Below are 16,555 nucleotides of genomic sequence, written 5' to 3'. Positions count from 1 at the left end.
TACCACCACCACCACCACCTTATCACTGTCACTCCATAGTATTACTGCCACAGTACACCACCCCCTTACCACTGTCACTCAATAGTATTACTGCCACAGTACCACCACCACCTTACCACTGTCACTCATAGTATTACTGCCAAAGTACCACCACCACCTTACCACTGTTACTCCATAGTATTACTGCCACAGTACCACTACCACACCACTACTACACTACCACAATACGACTGTCACACTACCACCACCACATTACTACTCCATAGTATTATTGCCATAGTACACCACCTTACCGCTGTCCCGCTACCACTACCACAGTACCACTCCATAGTTTTACAGCCATAGTACCACCACCTTACCACAGCAACACTATCACCACATCCACCACTGTACCACTTCATAGTACCACTACCACCACCAACATACCACTACCAGGCTACATTGTTACCACTGCCACAGTATCTCCACCCCATTACCACTGCCATAGTAACACCATGTTAAAACTGCCACAGTACCACTACCATATTGCCACTGGTACTGTACCACTTCGCCACTGGTACTGTACCACTTCGCCACTGGTACTGTACCACTTCGCCACTGGTACTGTACCACTTCATTGTAGCAAAGCCACAGTACCACTATCATGTTACCGATACCACAGTACCACCGCCACAGTCACACCACCAAGTTACCACTGCCGCAGTACTACTGGAACACAGCCATTACCACTGTAGCAGTTCATAAAGTAGCACCGCCTCATTACAAACATCACATTACCGCCGTCATGTTACTAGTATCACAGTACCACTGCCACAGTATCACCACATTACCACTACCACCACAAGAGTACCAATACCATGTTACCACTGCCACAGTACCATTTAAATGTTGTACTGCCAAAGTACCACTACCATATTACCTCCATCATGTTGTTACTGGTATTACAATATCACCGCCACAGTACCACTCCATTACCACTACAGGAGTACCTATACCCCTTTACCACTGCCACCATACATTTACCACTACCGCGTCACCACTGCCACAATTCTACCAACCACTGTACCACTACCTGCAGACCCCATTATTAGGGTATGTTCACAGGAGCTGAGAGTGATGCCAATGCAAAATGCAGCTCTACTGTTATCAGGGAAACACTGCAGCAAAATCATAAGGTAAATACACAGTGATGTAAGAGCTGTCAGTCTACAGTCCAGGACAGGAGAGAGATTTGTGGTACTGCTGGATTTGGAGGACTGTCTATATTGTTACATGAAAACAAACCCCTCAGTAGCCTGAGAAAGACTAGGTCAGGATGGGTTTTCACCTGTACCTCCAAACGTTCATTACTAATTCACTGACAGTAAGCAGAGATCTTGAAAATAATGAAGAATTGAGACGCAAAATTATTAAAGCTGAAGCACTTTTCATTGATCCTTATTTACTGGACCCCCTGAGCAATGACCAAACCCACTAATTAGAAGGCACATATAGATATACACATATACCTACATGCACACAGACGTATATACATACCTACATACATACATACATATATACATACATACAGGTCCAGCAGGTTACTTGGCTTTCTAGGAGCAGGCATTGGGGAGTCTCCATGATCAAATGGGACCCCTATAGAATCAACTACAGGGAGGGGCTATAGCATACACTATAGCTGAAGGACCCTATAGAATCCATTACAGCTGAGGGACCCTATATCATCCACTATAGCTGGGGGACGCTATAGCATCCACTACAGGTGACATATCCGGTGAAAGTTGAACATTGGTTGTCACCCAACTTTCCCAGAAACAGATAAAACAATGACAGAGAAGGACAACTCAAGGACTTCATAAACTGAGGATTTTGTCATTTTTGTATTACATGTTCTTGAGTAATATGGAGGTTCATCTCCTGTTCTTGGTCTTGATGACAATCTATTGGGATCCCCTAGTGGGTTAATATAATTTTTATACAGTATAAATCAGTGACTGGGGTGCCAGGGGGGGGGGGAGGGGGTCTGATGGGCATCCACTACCCAGGCTCCTCGCCAGGGTGATAAATTACCCGCCTGGTCATGTAGGATTGATGGATGTGTGTGTTCCAGAAAGCCCATATATGACCCGTCCAGGAAGAAAGAGCTTCTCTGAACCGTCTTCAGGACACAACTCGGGTCAATTCTGGATACCAGAGGGACAACAGGGGGCAGCATTGGCCAAGCTGCTGCACTGGGAGGTGCCCGGTCACTGTGGTAGTGTAGTCTAGCAACTTTCTAATATACTTCGTGCTTCAATTTCTCACAATTTTTAAGATCTTTGCTTGATGTCAATAAATGGAAATATTCAAATTTACATTCGAAGGCTGAAAACCCGTCCAGGCCAAGTCCAGCTCATACAGCTGAAAATACGTTACAATGTATCCAGTCTAGACTATTATCAGCAGCAAAAATCTATCTCCTGCTCTGGGCTCCAGGATGATAGCTGTGACCTACACTGATAGAACGGTATGGGATGTAGACTCTCTACAGAAGATGGGGCCCTTGTAACTAAATATTAAATTTGGTCACCACCTGGACATAGTTCATACTAGTACACTCCAACCTGCATAGGAAGAACGACCTGATCTTGTTTAGCCTCAAAACTTCCCATCCCCTGTAGAAGACATCACTAGAGTGACCCTCAGTCCAATTTCCTTCTCCATTATTTGCTAATAAAGCAGGATCTGAGCAGGGGTGGAGTGAATAAGGGGCGGAGTCAAGCAGGGGTGGAGTCAAGCAGGGGCTCATACCACCCATGAGGAGATGGGCTGAGGCTAAACAGAGCTAAAACATCGCACAACACAACAATATTCCCAATCCACCTGATCACCGGCCCACAGAACAGCATAGCAGCAATGATTAGATTAGAAGAATGCCGAACAAACGCCCAAATGTATTTTAATGGCAGCCGGATCCTGGACCGAGCGGATCCCTCATCTCCATTCATGATCTCATAACCCACAAATCTATGATCACTGACTACCTGTTCTATGTCCTACAATTTGACGCCTCTTGTTTTCCAAAGAGTCAAAGTTGAAGGAGTTCCTGTACAGTGTTAATGGGGGACACCCGATTTCTTGGACGCTGACTACCACCCCACAATCACCCACACTACTGAACTCTCTGATTAACCCTTTATGCCTGTTCTCCATGAGCCGCATCTTATACTGGATTTTGAGTCAGTAACAATGTATCAATAATTAATGTGATCACTACATGACTGAGTCCACGGCTTAGAGAAGACAATACACTTATCAGATGACGGATATGATTACCCCACCCCCCTACAATTTGCTTTCTCAGCAAAACCAACAGAAATACAACCTGCAACGAAACCAGAGGATGGAGCCTCGTGGGACGGTGACGAGCCTGGTCTATAAGTGGACCCATCAAGATTTTGAGGGAGTTTATCTCTCAAAGGTTTAACACTGTTCACTGCCCCACATTGATAGTCCCAGGACTGCGGGCCCCGTGTCATGAACCAACTCCGAGATCCCCTCATCAGTTCAGTTGACCAGGTGGTGGCATTTCTGTCCAGTATGTTCCTTGCACACATGACAGGATACCCTACAGGCCTGACTATGGGCAAAAGGGCACTGCAAGAGACTCAATATGTGAGGGGCCCCGAGTCCATACCCATGGAGATAGCAGGACCTTCAGTAGTCAGTGGAAGAACATTGTCTAGGGCTGTCTCACTCTGTTCCTGTTACAGTCTGGTGCGGTTCCTGGGGCAGTACAGATGGAGCTGACCTCTGTGCAGCCTCAGAAGCGTCTCCTTAGGACCAGTGGTGGCTCCTCTGTATGATGACAAACGGCTCCTTTTATTGGCCTTTCACAGAGAAGCGTAAAACCCGACAAATGCAAAAAAGGAAGCAAACGTTTGTTGGGAATCTCCCTGATACAACAGTGTAGGTTTACCAAAGATGTCAGATCATGCTGGGGCTTGTAGTCACTCTCTTCCTGGGTAAGCTGGGGCTTGTAGTCACTCTCTCCCTGGGTAAGCTGGGGCTTGTAGTCACTCTCTCCCTGGGTAAGCTGGGGCTTGTAGTCACTCTCTTCCTGGGTAAGCTGGGGCTTGTAGTCACTCTCTCCCTGGGTAGGCTGGGGCTTGTAGTCACTCTCTCCCTGGGTAAGCTGGGGCTTGTAGTCACTCTCTCCCTGGGTAAGCTGGGGCTTGTAGTCACTCTCTTCCTGGGTAAACTGGGGCTTGTAGTCACTCTCTTCCTGGGTAAGCTGGGGCTTGTAGTCACTCTCTCCCAGGGTAGGCTGGGGCTTGTAGTCACTCTCTCCCAGGGTAGGCTGGGGCTTGTAGTCACTCTCTCCCTGGGTAAGATGGGGCTTGTAGTCACTCTCTCCCTGGGTAAGCTGGGGCTTGTAGTCACTCTCTCCCTGGGTAAGCTGGGGCTTGTAGTCACTCTCTCCCTGGGTAAGCTGGGGCTTGTAGTCACTCTCTCCCAGGGTAGGCTGGGGCTTGTAGTCACTCTCTCCCAGGGTAGGCTGGGGCTTGTAGTCACTCTCTCCCTGGGTAGGCTGGGGCTTGTAGTCACTCTCTTCCTGGGTAAGCTGGGGCTTGTAGTCACTCTCTTCCTGGGTAAACTGGGGCTTGTAGTCACTCTCTTCCTAGGTAAGCTGGGGCTTGTAGTCACTCTCTCCCACGGTAGGCTGGGGCTTGTAGTCACTCTGTCCCAGGGTAGGCTGGGGCTTGTAGTCACTCTCTCCCAGGGTAGGCTGGGGCTTGTAGTCACTCTCTCCCTGGGTAAGATGGGGCTTGTAGTCACTCTCTTCCTGGGTAAGCTGGGGCTTGTAGTCACTCTCTCCCTGGGTAAGCTGGGGCTTGTAGTCACTCTCTCCCTGGGTAAGCTGGGGCTTGTAGTCACTCTCTCCCAGGGTAGGCTGGGGCTTGTAGTCACTCTCTCCCAGGGTAGGCTGGGGCTTGTAGTCACTCTCTCCCAGGGTAGGCTGGGGCTTGTAGTCACTCTCTCCCTGGGTAGGCTGGGGCTTGTAGTCACTCTCTTCCTGGGTAAGCTGGGGCTTGTAGTCACTCTCTCCCAGGGTAGGCTGGGGCTTGTAGTCACTCTCTCCCAGTGTAGGCTGGGGCTTGTAGTCACTCTCTCCCAGTGTAGGCTGGGGCTTGTAGTCACTCTCTCCCAGGGTAGGCTGGGGCTTCTAGCATATCTCTATCATAACATGCTGGGGCTTGTAGTCTCTCAACCATGACATTATCGGGCTTCTAATATATATCTACCATGACTTTCTGGGGCTTGTAATCTATCTTTACATTGGCATGCTAGGGCTTGTAGTCTCTCATTATCATGACATATTGGGGTTTGTAGTCTCTATACCATGGATGCTGGAGCTTGTAATCTCTCTCTATCATGACATGCTGGGGCTTGTAATCTCTCTCTATCATGACATGCTGGGGCTTGTAATCTCTCTCTATCATGACTTTCTGGGGCTTGTCATCTATCTTTACCCTGGCATGTTGGGGGTTGTAGTCTCATTATCATGACATATTGGGGTTTGTAGTCTCTATACCATGGATGCTGGAGCTTGTAATCTCTCTCTATCATGACATGTTGGGGTTTGTAGACATGCAGCCCCATGACATATGAACTACAGGATGCCCAGTTGTGGCACGACATGCCGGGACTTGTAGTTCTACATCATCTCAAAGTCATAACATAAAAATACGTACTTACAATTCAGCGCAGTGCGGTCCTGTACGGGGAGTGTGAGGGTCTGTGCCCACTCCAACAGCCTAGTGCCCGTGGTGGGAGCCTCTGACTGAGGAGGCAAATGAGAGAGTCCCGTCCTTTAATCCCCCGCTCCCTGAACATGATTGATGAATTCTTTCATAGGCCATCTGAATGGAAATGAGTGTGTAAGGAGATTAGAGGCATGTGACCGTCCTGGAGGGGCGAGGAATGTACCCGGGTGACAGCTCCTCACCATGAATAGAGCGGCCCAACATTCCTACATCCCTGAGAACAACGCCATACAATACCATGAGTGCAGATGTAGCAGAGTTGAGGGTCTTACTTGGCTCAACATATGAGGATATCACAGTCTAGTGTTACATAGGACTGCAAGTAAAACCTATATATAATTATATACACCGTGAGAGTTATCACTGCTATATGTAGGGTTACATAGGACTGCAGGTAACATCTACTACATTATCTGTACTCAGAGAGTCATCACTGTGTTATCTGTGGTGTTACATAGGACTGCATGTAACACTACTACATTATCTGTACTCAGAGAGTCATCACTGTGTTATCTGTGGTGTTACATAGGACTGCATGTAACATCTATTACATTATCTGTACTCAGAGAGTTATCACTGTGTGTTGTATAGGACTGCAGGTAACATCTACTACATTGTCTGTACTCGGAGAGTTATCACTGTTATCTGTGGTGTTACATAGGACTGCAGGTAACATCTACTACATTATCTGTACTCAGAGAGTTATCACTGTGTTATCTGTGGTGTTACATAGGACTGCAGGTAACATCTACTACATTATCTGTACTGAGAGAGTTATCACTGTGTGTTATCTGTGGTGTTACATAGGACTGCAGGTAACATCTACTACATTATCTGTAATCAGAGAGTTATCACTGTGTGTTATCTGTGGTGTTACATAGGACTGCAGGTAACATCTACTACATTATCTGTACTCAGAGAGTTATCACTGTGTTATCTGTGGTGTTACATAGGACTGCAGGTAACATCTACTACATTATCTGTACTCAGAGAGTTATCACTGTGTGTTATCTGCAGTGTTACATAGGACTGCAGGTAACATCTACTACATTATCTGTACTCAGAGAGTTATCACTGTGTTATCTGTGGTGTTACATAGGACTGCAGGTAACATCTACTACATTATCTGTACTCAGAGAGTTATCACTGTGTGTTATCTGTGGTGTTACATAGGACTGCAGGTAACATCTACTACATTATCTGTACTCAGAGAGTTATCACTGTGTTATCTGTGGTGTTACATAGGACTGCAGGTAACATCTACTACATTATCTGTACTCAGAGAGTTATCACTGTGTTATCTGTGGTGTTACATAGGACTGCAGGTAACATCTACTACATTATCTGTACTCAGAGAGTTATCACTGTGTGTTATCTGTGGTGTTACATAGGACTGCAGGTAACATCTACATTATCTGTACTCAGAGAGTTATCACTGTGTGTTATCTGTGGTGTTACATAGGACTGCAGGTAACACTACTACATTATCTGTACTCAGAGAGTTATCACTGTGTTATCTGTGGTGTTACATAGGACTGCAGGTAACAGCTACTACATTATCTGTACTCAGAGAGTTATCACTGTGTTATCTGTGGTGTTACATAGGACTGCAGGTAACATCTACTACATTATCTGTACTCAGAGAGTTATCACTGTGTTATCTGTGGTGTTACATAGGACTGCAGGTAACATCTACTACATTATCTGTACTCAGAGAGTTATCACTGTGTTATCTGTGGTGTTACATAGGACTGCAGGTAACATCTACTACATTATCTGTACTCAGAGAGTTATCACTGTGTTATCTGTGGTGTTACATAGGACTGCAGGTAACATCTACTACATTATCTGTACTCAGAGAGTTATCACTGTGTGTTATCTGTGGTGTTACATAGGACTGCAGGTAACATCTACATTATCTGTACTCAGAGAGTTATCACTGTGTGTTATCTGTGGTGTTACATAGGACTGCAGGTAACACTACTACATTATCTGTACTCAGAGAGTTATCACTGTGTTATCTGTGGTGTTACATAGGACTGCAGGTAACAGCTACTACATTATCTGTACTCAGAGAGTTATCACTGTGTTATCTGTGGTGTTACATAGGACTGCAGGTAACATCTACTACATTATCTGTACTCAGAGAGTTATCACTGTGTTATCTGTGGTGTTACATAGGACTGCAGGTAACATCTACTACATTATCTGTACTCAGAGAGTTATCACTGTGTTATCTGTGGTGTTACATAGGACTGCAGGTAACATCTACTACATTATCTGTACTCAGAGAGTTATCACTGTGTTATCTGTGGTGTTACATAGAACTGCAGGTAACATCTACTACATTGTCTGTAGTCGGAGAGTTATCAATGTGTTATCTGTAGTGTTACATAGGACTGCAGGTAACATCTACTACATTATCTGTACTCAGAGAGTTATCACTGTGTTATCTGTGGTGTTACATAGGACTGCAGGTAACAGCTACTACATTATCTGTACTCAGAGATTTATCACTGTGTTATCTGTGGTGTTACATAGGACTGCAGGTAACATCTACTACATTATCTGTACTCAGAGAGTTATCACTGTGTTATCTGTGGTGTTACATAGGACTGCAGGTAACATCTACTACATTATCTGTACTCGGAGAGTTATCACTGTGTTATCTGTGGTGTTACATAGGACTGCAGGTAACACTACTACATTATCTGTACTCAGAGAGTTATCACTGTGTTATCTGTGGTGTTACATAGGACTGCAGGTAACATCTACTACATTATCTGTTCTCAGAGAGTTATCACTGTGTTATCTGTGGTGTTACATAGGACTGCAGGTAACATCTACTACATTGTCTGTAGTCGGAGAGTTATCAATGTGTTATCTGTAGTGTTACATAGGACTGCAGGTAACATCTACTACATTATCTGTACTCAGAGAGTTATCACTGTGTTATCTGTGGTGTTACATAGGACTGCAGGTAACAGCTACTACATTATCTGTACTCAGAGATTTATCACTGTGTTATCTGTGGTGTTACATAGGACTGCAGGTAACATCTACTACATTATCTGTACTCAGAGAGTTATCACTGTGTTATCTGTGGTGTTACATAGGACTGCAGGTAACATCTACTACATTATCTGTACTCGGAGAGTTATCACTGTGTTATCTGTGGTGTTACATAGGACTGCAGGTAACACTACTACATTATCTGTACTCAGAGAGTTATCACTGTGTTATCTGTGGTGTTACATAGGACTGCAGGTAACATCTACTACATTATCTGTACTCAGAGAGTTATCACCGTGTTATCTGAGGTGTTACATAGGACTGCAGGTAACATTTACTACATTATCTGTACTCAGAGAGTTATCACTGTGTTATCTGTGGTGTTACATAGGACTGCAGGTAACATCTACTACATTATCTGTACTCAGAGAGTTATCACTGTGTTATCTGTGGTGTTACATAGGACTGCAGGTAACATCTACTACATTATCTGTACTCGGAGAGTTATCACTGTGTTATCTGTGGTGTTACATAGGACTGCAGGTAACACTACTACATTATCTGTACTCAGAGAGTTATCACTGTGTTATCTGTGGTGTTACATAGGACTGCAGGTAACATCTACTACATTATCTGTACTCAGAGAGTTATCACCGTGTTATCTGAGGTGTTACATAGGACTGCAGGTAACATTTACTACATTATCTGTACTCAGAGAGTTATCACTGTGTTATCTGTGGTGTTATATAGGACTGCAGGCAATATCTACTACATTATCTGTACTCAGAGAGTTATCACTGTGTTATCTGTGGTGTTACATAGGACTGCAGGTAACATCTACTACATTATCTGTTCTCAGAGAGTTATCACTGTGTTATCTGTGGTGTTACATAGGACTGCAGGTAACATCTACTACATTGTCTGTAGTCGGAGAGTTATCAATGTGTTATCTGTAGTGTTACATAGGACTGCAGGTAACATCTACTACATTATCTGTACTCAGAGAGTTATCACTGTGTTATCTGTGGTGTTACATAGGACTGCAGGTAACAGCTACTACATTATCTGTACTCAGAGATTTATCACTGTGTTATCTGTGGTGTTACATAGGACTGCAGGTAACATCTACTACATTATCTGTACTCAGAGAGTTATCACTGTGTTATCTGTGGTGTTACATAGGACTGCAGGTAACATCTACTACATTATCTGTACTCGGAGAGTTATCACTGTGTTATCTGTGGTGTTACATAGGACTGCAGGTAACACTACTACATTATCTGTACTCAGAGAGTTATCACTGTGTTATCTGTGGTGTTACATAGGACTGCAGGTAACATCTACTACATTATCTGTACTCAGAGAGTTATCACCGTGTTATCTGAGGTGTTACATAGGACTGCAGGTAACATTTACTACATTATCTGTACTCAGAGAGTTATCACTGTGTTATCTGTGGTGTTACATAGGACTGCAGGTAACATCTACTACATTATCTGTACTCAGAGAGTTATCACTGTGTTATCTGTGGTGTTACATAGGACTGCAGGTAACATCTACTACATTATCTGTACTCGGAGAGTTATCACTGTGTTATCTGTGGTGTTACATAGGACTGCAGGTAACACTACTACATTATCTGTACTCAGAGAGTTATCACTGTGTTATCTGTGGTGTTACATAGGACTGCAGGTAACATCTACTACATTATCTGTACTCAGAGAGTTATCACCGTGTTATCTGAGGTGTTACATAGGACTGCAGGTAACATTTACTACATTATCTGTACTCAGAGAGTTATCACTGTGTTATCTGTGGTGTTACATAGGACTGCAGGTAACATCTACTACATTATCTGTACTCAGAGAGTTATCACTGTGTTATCTGTGGTGTTACATAGGACTGCAGGTAACATCTACTACATTATCTGTACTCGGAGAGTTATCACTGTGTTATCTGTGGTGTTACATAGGACTGCAGGTAACACTACTACATTATCTGTACTCAGAGAGTTATCACTGTGTTATCTGTGGTGTTACATAGGACTGCAGGTAACATCTACTACATTATCTGTACTCAGAGAGTTATCACCGTGTTATCTGAGGTGTTACATAGGACTGCAGGTAACATTTACTACATTATCTGTACTCAGAGAGTTATCACTGTGTTATCTGTGGTGTTATATAGGACTGCAGGTAACATCTACATTATCTGTACTCGGAGAGTTATCACTGTGTTATCTGTGGTGTTACATAGGACTGCAGGTAACACTACTACATTATCTGTACTCAGAGAGTTATCACTGTGTTATCTGTGGTGTTACATAGGACTGCAGGTAACATCTACTACATTATCTGTACTCGGAGAGTTATCACTGTGTTATCTGTGGTGTTACATAGGACTGCAGGTAACATCTACTACATTATCTGTAATCAGAGAGTTATCACTGTGTTATCTGTGGTGTTACATAGGACTGCAGGTAACATCTACTACATTATCTGTACTCAGAGAGTTATCACCGTGTTATCTGAGGTGTTACATAGGACTGCAGGTAACATTTACTACATAGAGGACGATAAAAATAAGGCCCCTTACCGGAGCGGCTTGACACCGCCACACTCCTAACCACTCTCCTTGCCCATCCCATTATATATGTTCTTCTTGTACATTGTGCCTATGATGACAGTCACCCCCAGAAGTAAAGTTTTCCCTACTCGGCTGATCGTATTCCCGGCGGCCCCGAAGACGCGACTTAATAGCTCTGTCAGTGATAAATATTTAACCGGCTTTTAGTTGTGAAGATCTCAGAACGTAGACGGTCACCTAAGAGCGGCGGTGATTAATGGGGCCAAGACGATGGGCGGAGATCTCATCCGGCCTCATCTGCGATTCCCTTTTTCTTGGATTAGCTCATATTAACCCCCTCATCTAAGAAACGCTGCCCCCCCCCCCCACCCCAGGGCCCAGGAACTCAGCAAGAAGCCCTCAGGAGGAGAAAGCCACCATTTTTTTGGGCTAAGGGTGGATGAGGTTGTGGGCACTGAAGAGGTTTTATATGGAGGGGACTAGTATGTGGCACTTACTGAGGCCACCACCTCATGCCAGGATTAAAGGGTCCGGCTCTTCTTGCTGCGCTGTTACTTTTGATATTTATGTCAAGGATCCATCTCACGGTTTAGATTTTTTCTGTGTACACTCCGGAATATAGCTCTGCTCATCCTGGGCTACCTGCTTCATGAATAGAATGCCAGAACTACAGTGATGACTGACACAAAGTCTCAGCAGTATGAGGGAGTGAGTACACAGTTGTGATTTCAGGACCACCGTACTGGTAAGCACCACATGGTACAATGTTTATCTTGTCCTCTGTATGATCTGCGGGAATGTCCTTTTATTGACCCGGCTGTGAAGCCTCTGAAGTCAGGAGATCCGCTGCGTGTTCTGTGATTACTGTGGCGTTCCGAAGAATGAGGCTTTTTATAGCATCGCGCTCTCCTAAGGAGCAATGGATCTTTACAACCTAAAGAAGGCAAAGCTGAGATACCAGTCACCTTGGGCACACTACGCCCACTGTGACACCATTCTCCATGGACACCGATTGACCACTGGAATACCAGCTCCCCAGTGACACATATGACCACTGGGACACCAGTCACCTTGGGCACTGTAGCGCCACTGTGGTACCAGTCTTTACCCCGGGTATATTACAGCCACGGATATAGCGGCCCCCAACCACCACAATATCACACCCATAATTAAGTATAATCGCCTTGTGCAAAATCTGGGCATGAACTAGCTGAGATACCACAGAGGAATCCGGTCTACCAGTCAGTGCCTAAGAAAGAGCCACAAATTTAAATACCACCTTACAATGCCCAAAATACAAGCGCCCATACTAAGTGTCATGCACCATAATACCAATTTACGGTGCCCATAAAAGAGGCCATAATAAAAGTGCCATACACTATAATAACAATTTACAGTGTCCATAATAACAGTGCCATACACTATAATACCACCTTGCAGTGTCTATATAACAGAGCCAATAGGTGCCATAGACAATAATACCAATTTAGTGCCCATATAACAGAGTGTCATCCACCATAATATTAATTTACAGTGCCCATAATAACAGCGCCATACACCATAATACCACCTTACAGTGCCCATATAACAGAGCCCATAATAACAGTAGCATATAGTGCTAAATGCCTCCAGGGTCTTAGTATGGGCATCTTATAGCCACCCCCGTTTAGAGTGAACCCATGTTATGAACTCCACCCAATAACAGCATAACGCGGGTCCATCAGGGCGATCACACGAGACTCTTTCTATTTCCTATGATTCTGTCACACACTAGTTGTTATAAGTGGGGGGAAAGGGTAAGACAATTCTACACCAGCGCCTCCTGCTGGCCAGGCACAGATTTACAAGATTTCATAAAACAGCGCAGTAAGTGACATTTATGCCATATTTATTATATTTAGCGGCACTCGTTGACTTTATGAGCTGTGACACCAACAAGAACATCTCATCAGCAGAAGCGACCTGGACGCGAGCCCCAAGAACTCACAGTAACCCCACGGCTGCCAGCGTCGCTGCCATCCGCCAAAAAAGCGTCCGAAAGGCTCAAGATGATGAGATCTGCACCGGCAAAGACGAAAGCGACCACAAGACCACCACCTCTGCTCACAGCCAGAGCTGCATTCAGTCATTGGGGTCAATTTATTAGGCAAAATTTGGCAAAGAAATGGAGTACACAGACCTGTGGTGGAGCCCATCAGATAATCCGCCACGTTTGATAGACCGGCACAGCGCGCTGACGGATCAGAGGATTTTTTTTTCTGTCTAGTCCAGTAGGTGTCGCCATACTGCCCCTGAGTTTCATGGATTAGGAGGTGTCAGCGGCGAGTCAATAGCGACATTTTGATGGCACTTTACTGTTCTTTATTTTTATAACCACAGGCGACTGTCCGAGTTATCGGCCTCGAAATACGCCTTTAAAAACGCTAGCCAAACGCCTACAAACATCTGCCAATTGAACTCAATGGGAAAAACGTCATTTAGTTCAGAGGGGGCGGTTTTTTACTCCGCTGTTTTAAAAAAACGGCGCGTAAAAAGACGCCCCGTAAAAAGGAGGAGGATGTCACTTCTTGAGACGTTTTTGGAGCATTTTTTTGTGTCAATGGAAAAACAGCTCCAAAAAACGACTCCAAAAACGGCTACAAAAATGGCTGGAAATCAGAGGCTGTTGTTTTCGGTTTTGCGTGTGAACATAGACTAACGCTGATCAATACGTCGCACGTTTTCAGCCCCATAATTTCTATATTACTTGCGCCATTTTTCTTTCATACACTGACAAGCGTCCCACAGTTTGATCTAAATCTATTTCATGTACTCACGACTCACGCAGCTTGATCTGTTGGAGTGGGATGGTGCTGGTCCGGCTGGTATGATTCACGTGGAGTTGGCATGGCTGGAGTGGTTGGTGTAAAGATGGCACATTGGAGTGGGGTAAAGCTGATTATTGGAGTTAGTGGAGCTGGTCTGGAGTTGGTTATGCTGTTATGGTTGGGCTGGAGATCGTATGGTTGGCATGGGTTGGATTTTGAAACTTGAGGTGGGATAGTGCAGGCATGTGCGGAATGGGGCGAAGCTGAGGCTTTAGAGTGGGGGATCTGGTCGGGTTAGAGTTAGCGAAACTAATACACTTGGAGTGGGGTGTATGGTTAAAGTAGGTCCAAGTGGGGTGGGGTGGGGTGAAGCTGGTACAGTTGGATTGGAGCGGGTATGTTTGGAGTTGGTGGAATTAATAGTTGGAATGGGGTCCGATTGGCGTGGAGATGGCATGTTTGGAGCTGGTGATGCTGGTACAGTTGCAGTGTGGTGGTGGTGGTCTGGTTGGAGTGGGGAGGAGATGGTCAGGTTAAAATTAGTGGAGCTGATCCTATAAGACTGGTGTGGTTGGAGTGGGAAGGAGCGGGTTTGGTTGAAACAGATCTGGTTGAAGGTAGTGGAGCTAATCCGGTTAGGGTGGTGTGGAGCTGCTGTGGTTGGAGTAGTGGAGCCGGTCCAGTTGGAGTAGTGAGCTGGTCAGGTTTGAGTAGTGGAGCCGGTCAGGTTGTAGTAGTGGAGCCGGTTTGGTTGGAGTAGTGGAGTCGGTCCGGTTGGAGTAGTGGAGTCGGTCCGGTTGGAGTAGTGGAGTCGGTCCGGTTGGAGTAGTGGAGCCGGTCCGGTTGGAGTAGTGAGCTGGTCAGGTTTGAGTAGTGGATCTGGTCAGGTTGTAGTAGTGGAGCCGGTTTGGTAAGAGTAGTGGAGCCGGTCCAGTTGGAGTAGTGGGGCCGGTCCGGTTTGAGTAGTGGGGCCGGTCCGGTTGGAGTAGTGGTGCCGGTCTGGTTGGAGTAGTGGGGCCGGTCTGGTTGGAGTAGTGGTGCCGGTCTGGTTGGAGTAGTAGTGCCGGTCCGGTTGGAGTAGTGGAGCTGGTGCGATTACCTCCGTTATCATCAGTTCTGGACTGCTATTACCGGATATTGATTAACGTCCGGCTCCCTCCTCAGGAGAGGGCACAGGGAATAATGCCAGGCCGCTCTCCATCGTCCTGTCACATGACCACCTGCTTTTTCAGCTAATTATCTGAGATTTATGACGCCAAGAAATGTAACCGAGCCGCGTCCATAATCCTGCCAATTTCCACGCCACATATCAGATGGTGTGCGCAGTGCCCGCTTCTCTATGGGGGAGGGGGCACACAACATTACTGAACGGCTGGGCGAGGGTTCATCCAGACGTTAGTACAGCTTTTCCAGGGGACGTCACCCAGCTTTTCCAGCCCCCTGAATGGCAAATCTGCCCGCAGTGGGTTAGAAACAGATAAAACTAAACCCCTCCAGAACCACAAACAGGAAACGCTCCCTCATAAACTCCCGAAACTCCAATTCTCTGGAATCTGATAGTCCGGAATACAACTGCTCTGACTGGACCGGCCGGTTCTGAACGATTGGACTTTTATCCAAGATTTCACTTTCACTTTAGTTAGCGAGTTGTAATATTTTGACATATCGGCGACAGAAAAATGGCGTACACGTCCCGCCTCGTCACCCCGGATTTCCTCCCGTCATGAATTGATACATTTGTTAGAATTTTATAACGGTCTGGCCGCGTTCCTTTGAAAATTGGCCGACGGTCTTCACCGGAAAACATGGTTAAATGTATCAAACGCCATATTTACTAACAAGCACTTTTATTGGTGCTTATAGCCGGGTCACGGGATGATACAATGTTGCGACAATCTAGCCACGCCCCTTTTTACAAGTTGCAGGGTCGTTATTTGGTGGATAAGGACCGCCATATAACAGGTGCAATGAGCTGCCGAATCTCTCGCTAGAAAATATGATCAGAACGCCATGTTTATTGACATTGCGCCATTTTGCCAAACACAGATTAACGGGTGCCAAAGAGTTAACCACAGACCATCTGTGACCACATGACGTCCCCTAGAGGACGGGGCCTGACGACCATGAACTTCCAGTAGCCTGAGGAGAGAGTGTTGGTTCCTCTGCCCCTTTAATGGCTTTCAGATGTCGGCAGCGCAGGACGTTCGCCGCGTTCACTTTCTGCTCGGCTTCAAGGAAAAGGAAGCAAATACGGTTTCTTTACAATTTCACACCTCGGCCCCGGACCCCCCTCTATTCACCAGGGAGCGGAGTGCTGCGTCCAGGCCACACTTGTAAAACCGT

At 45.6% G+C, this 16,555-nt stretch overlaps 1 protein-coding gene across 5 annotated transcripts in view; it reads right to left on the bottom strand.

Annotated features, from left to right (window-relative positions):
- Positions 1-16,555, bottom strand: part of CNTFR (ciliary neurotrophic factor receptor) — a 440,906-nt gene that overhangs the window by 311,630 nt on the left and 112,721 nt on the right. Inside the window, exon 1 of one of the 5 annotated variants that reach the window (XM_075842675.1) lies at positions 5,740-5,816. The exons of 3 other annotated variants lie outside the window; for them this stretch is intronic. The gene's annotated coding sequence lies outside the window, so the exon portion shown is untranslated. Of the gene's footprint in view, positions 1-5,735; positions 5,817-16,555 lie in introns of those variants that run through there. One more of the 5 variants, XM_075842680.1, reaches the window with a different exon arrangement.

Source organism: Rhinoderma darwinii, chromosome 1, assembly GCF_050947455.1.
Source record: "Rhinoderma darwinii isolate aRhiDar2 chromosome 1, aRhiDar2.hap1, whole genome shotgun sequence".
Classification (NCBI taxonomy): Eukaryota; Metazoa; Chordata; class Amphibia; order Anura; family Rhinodermatidae; genus Rhinoderma; species Rhinoderma darwinii.
Note: the sequence above shows the minus strand (reverse complement) of the source record. Positions and strands in the feature narration are given on the sequence as shown.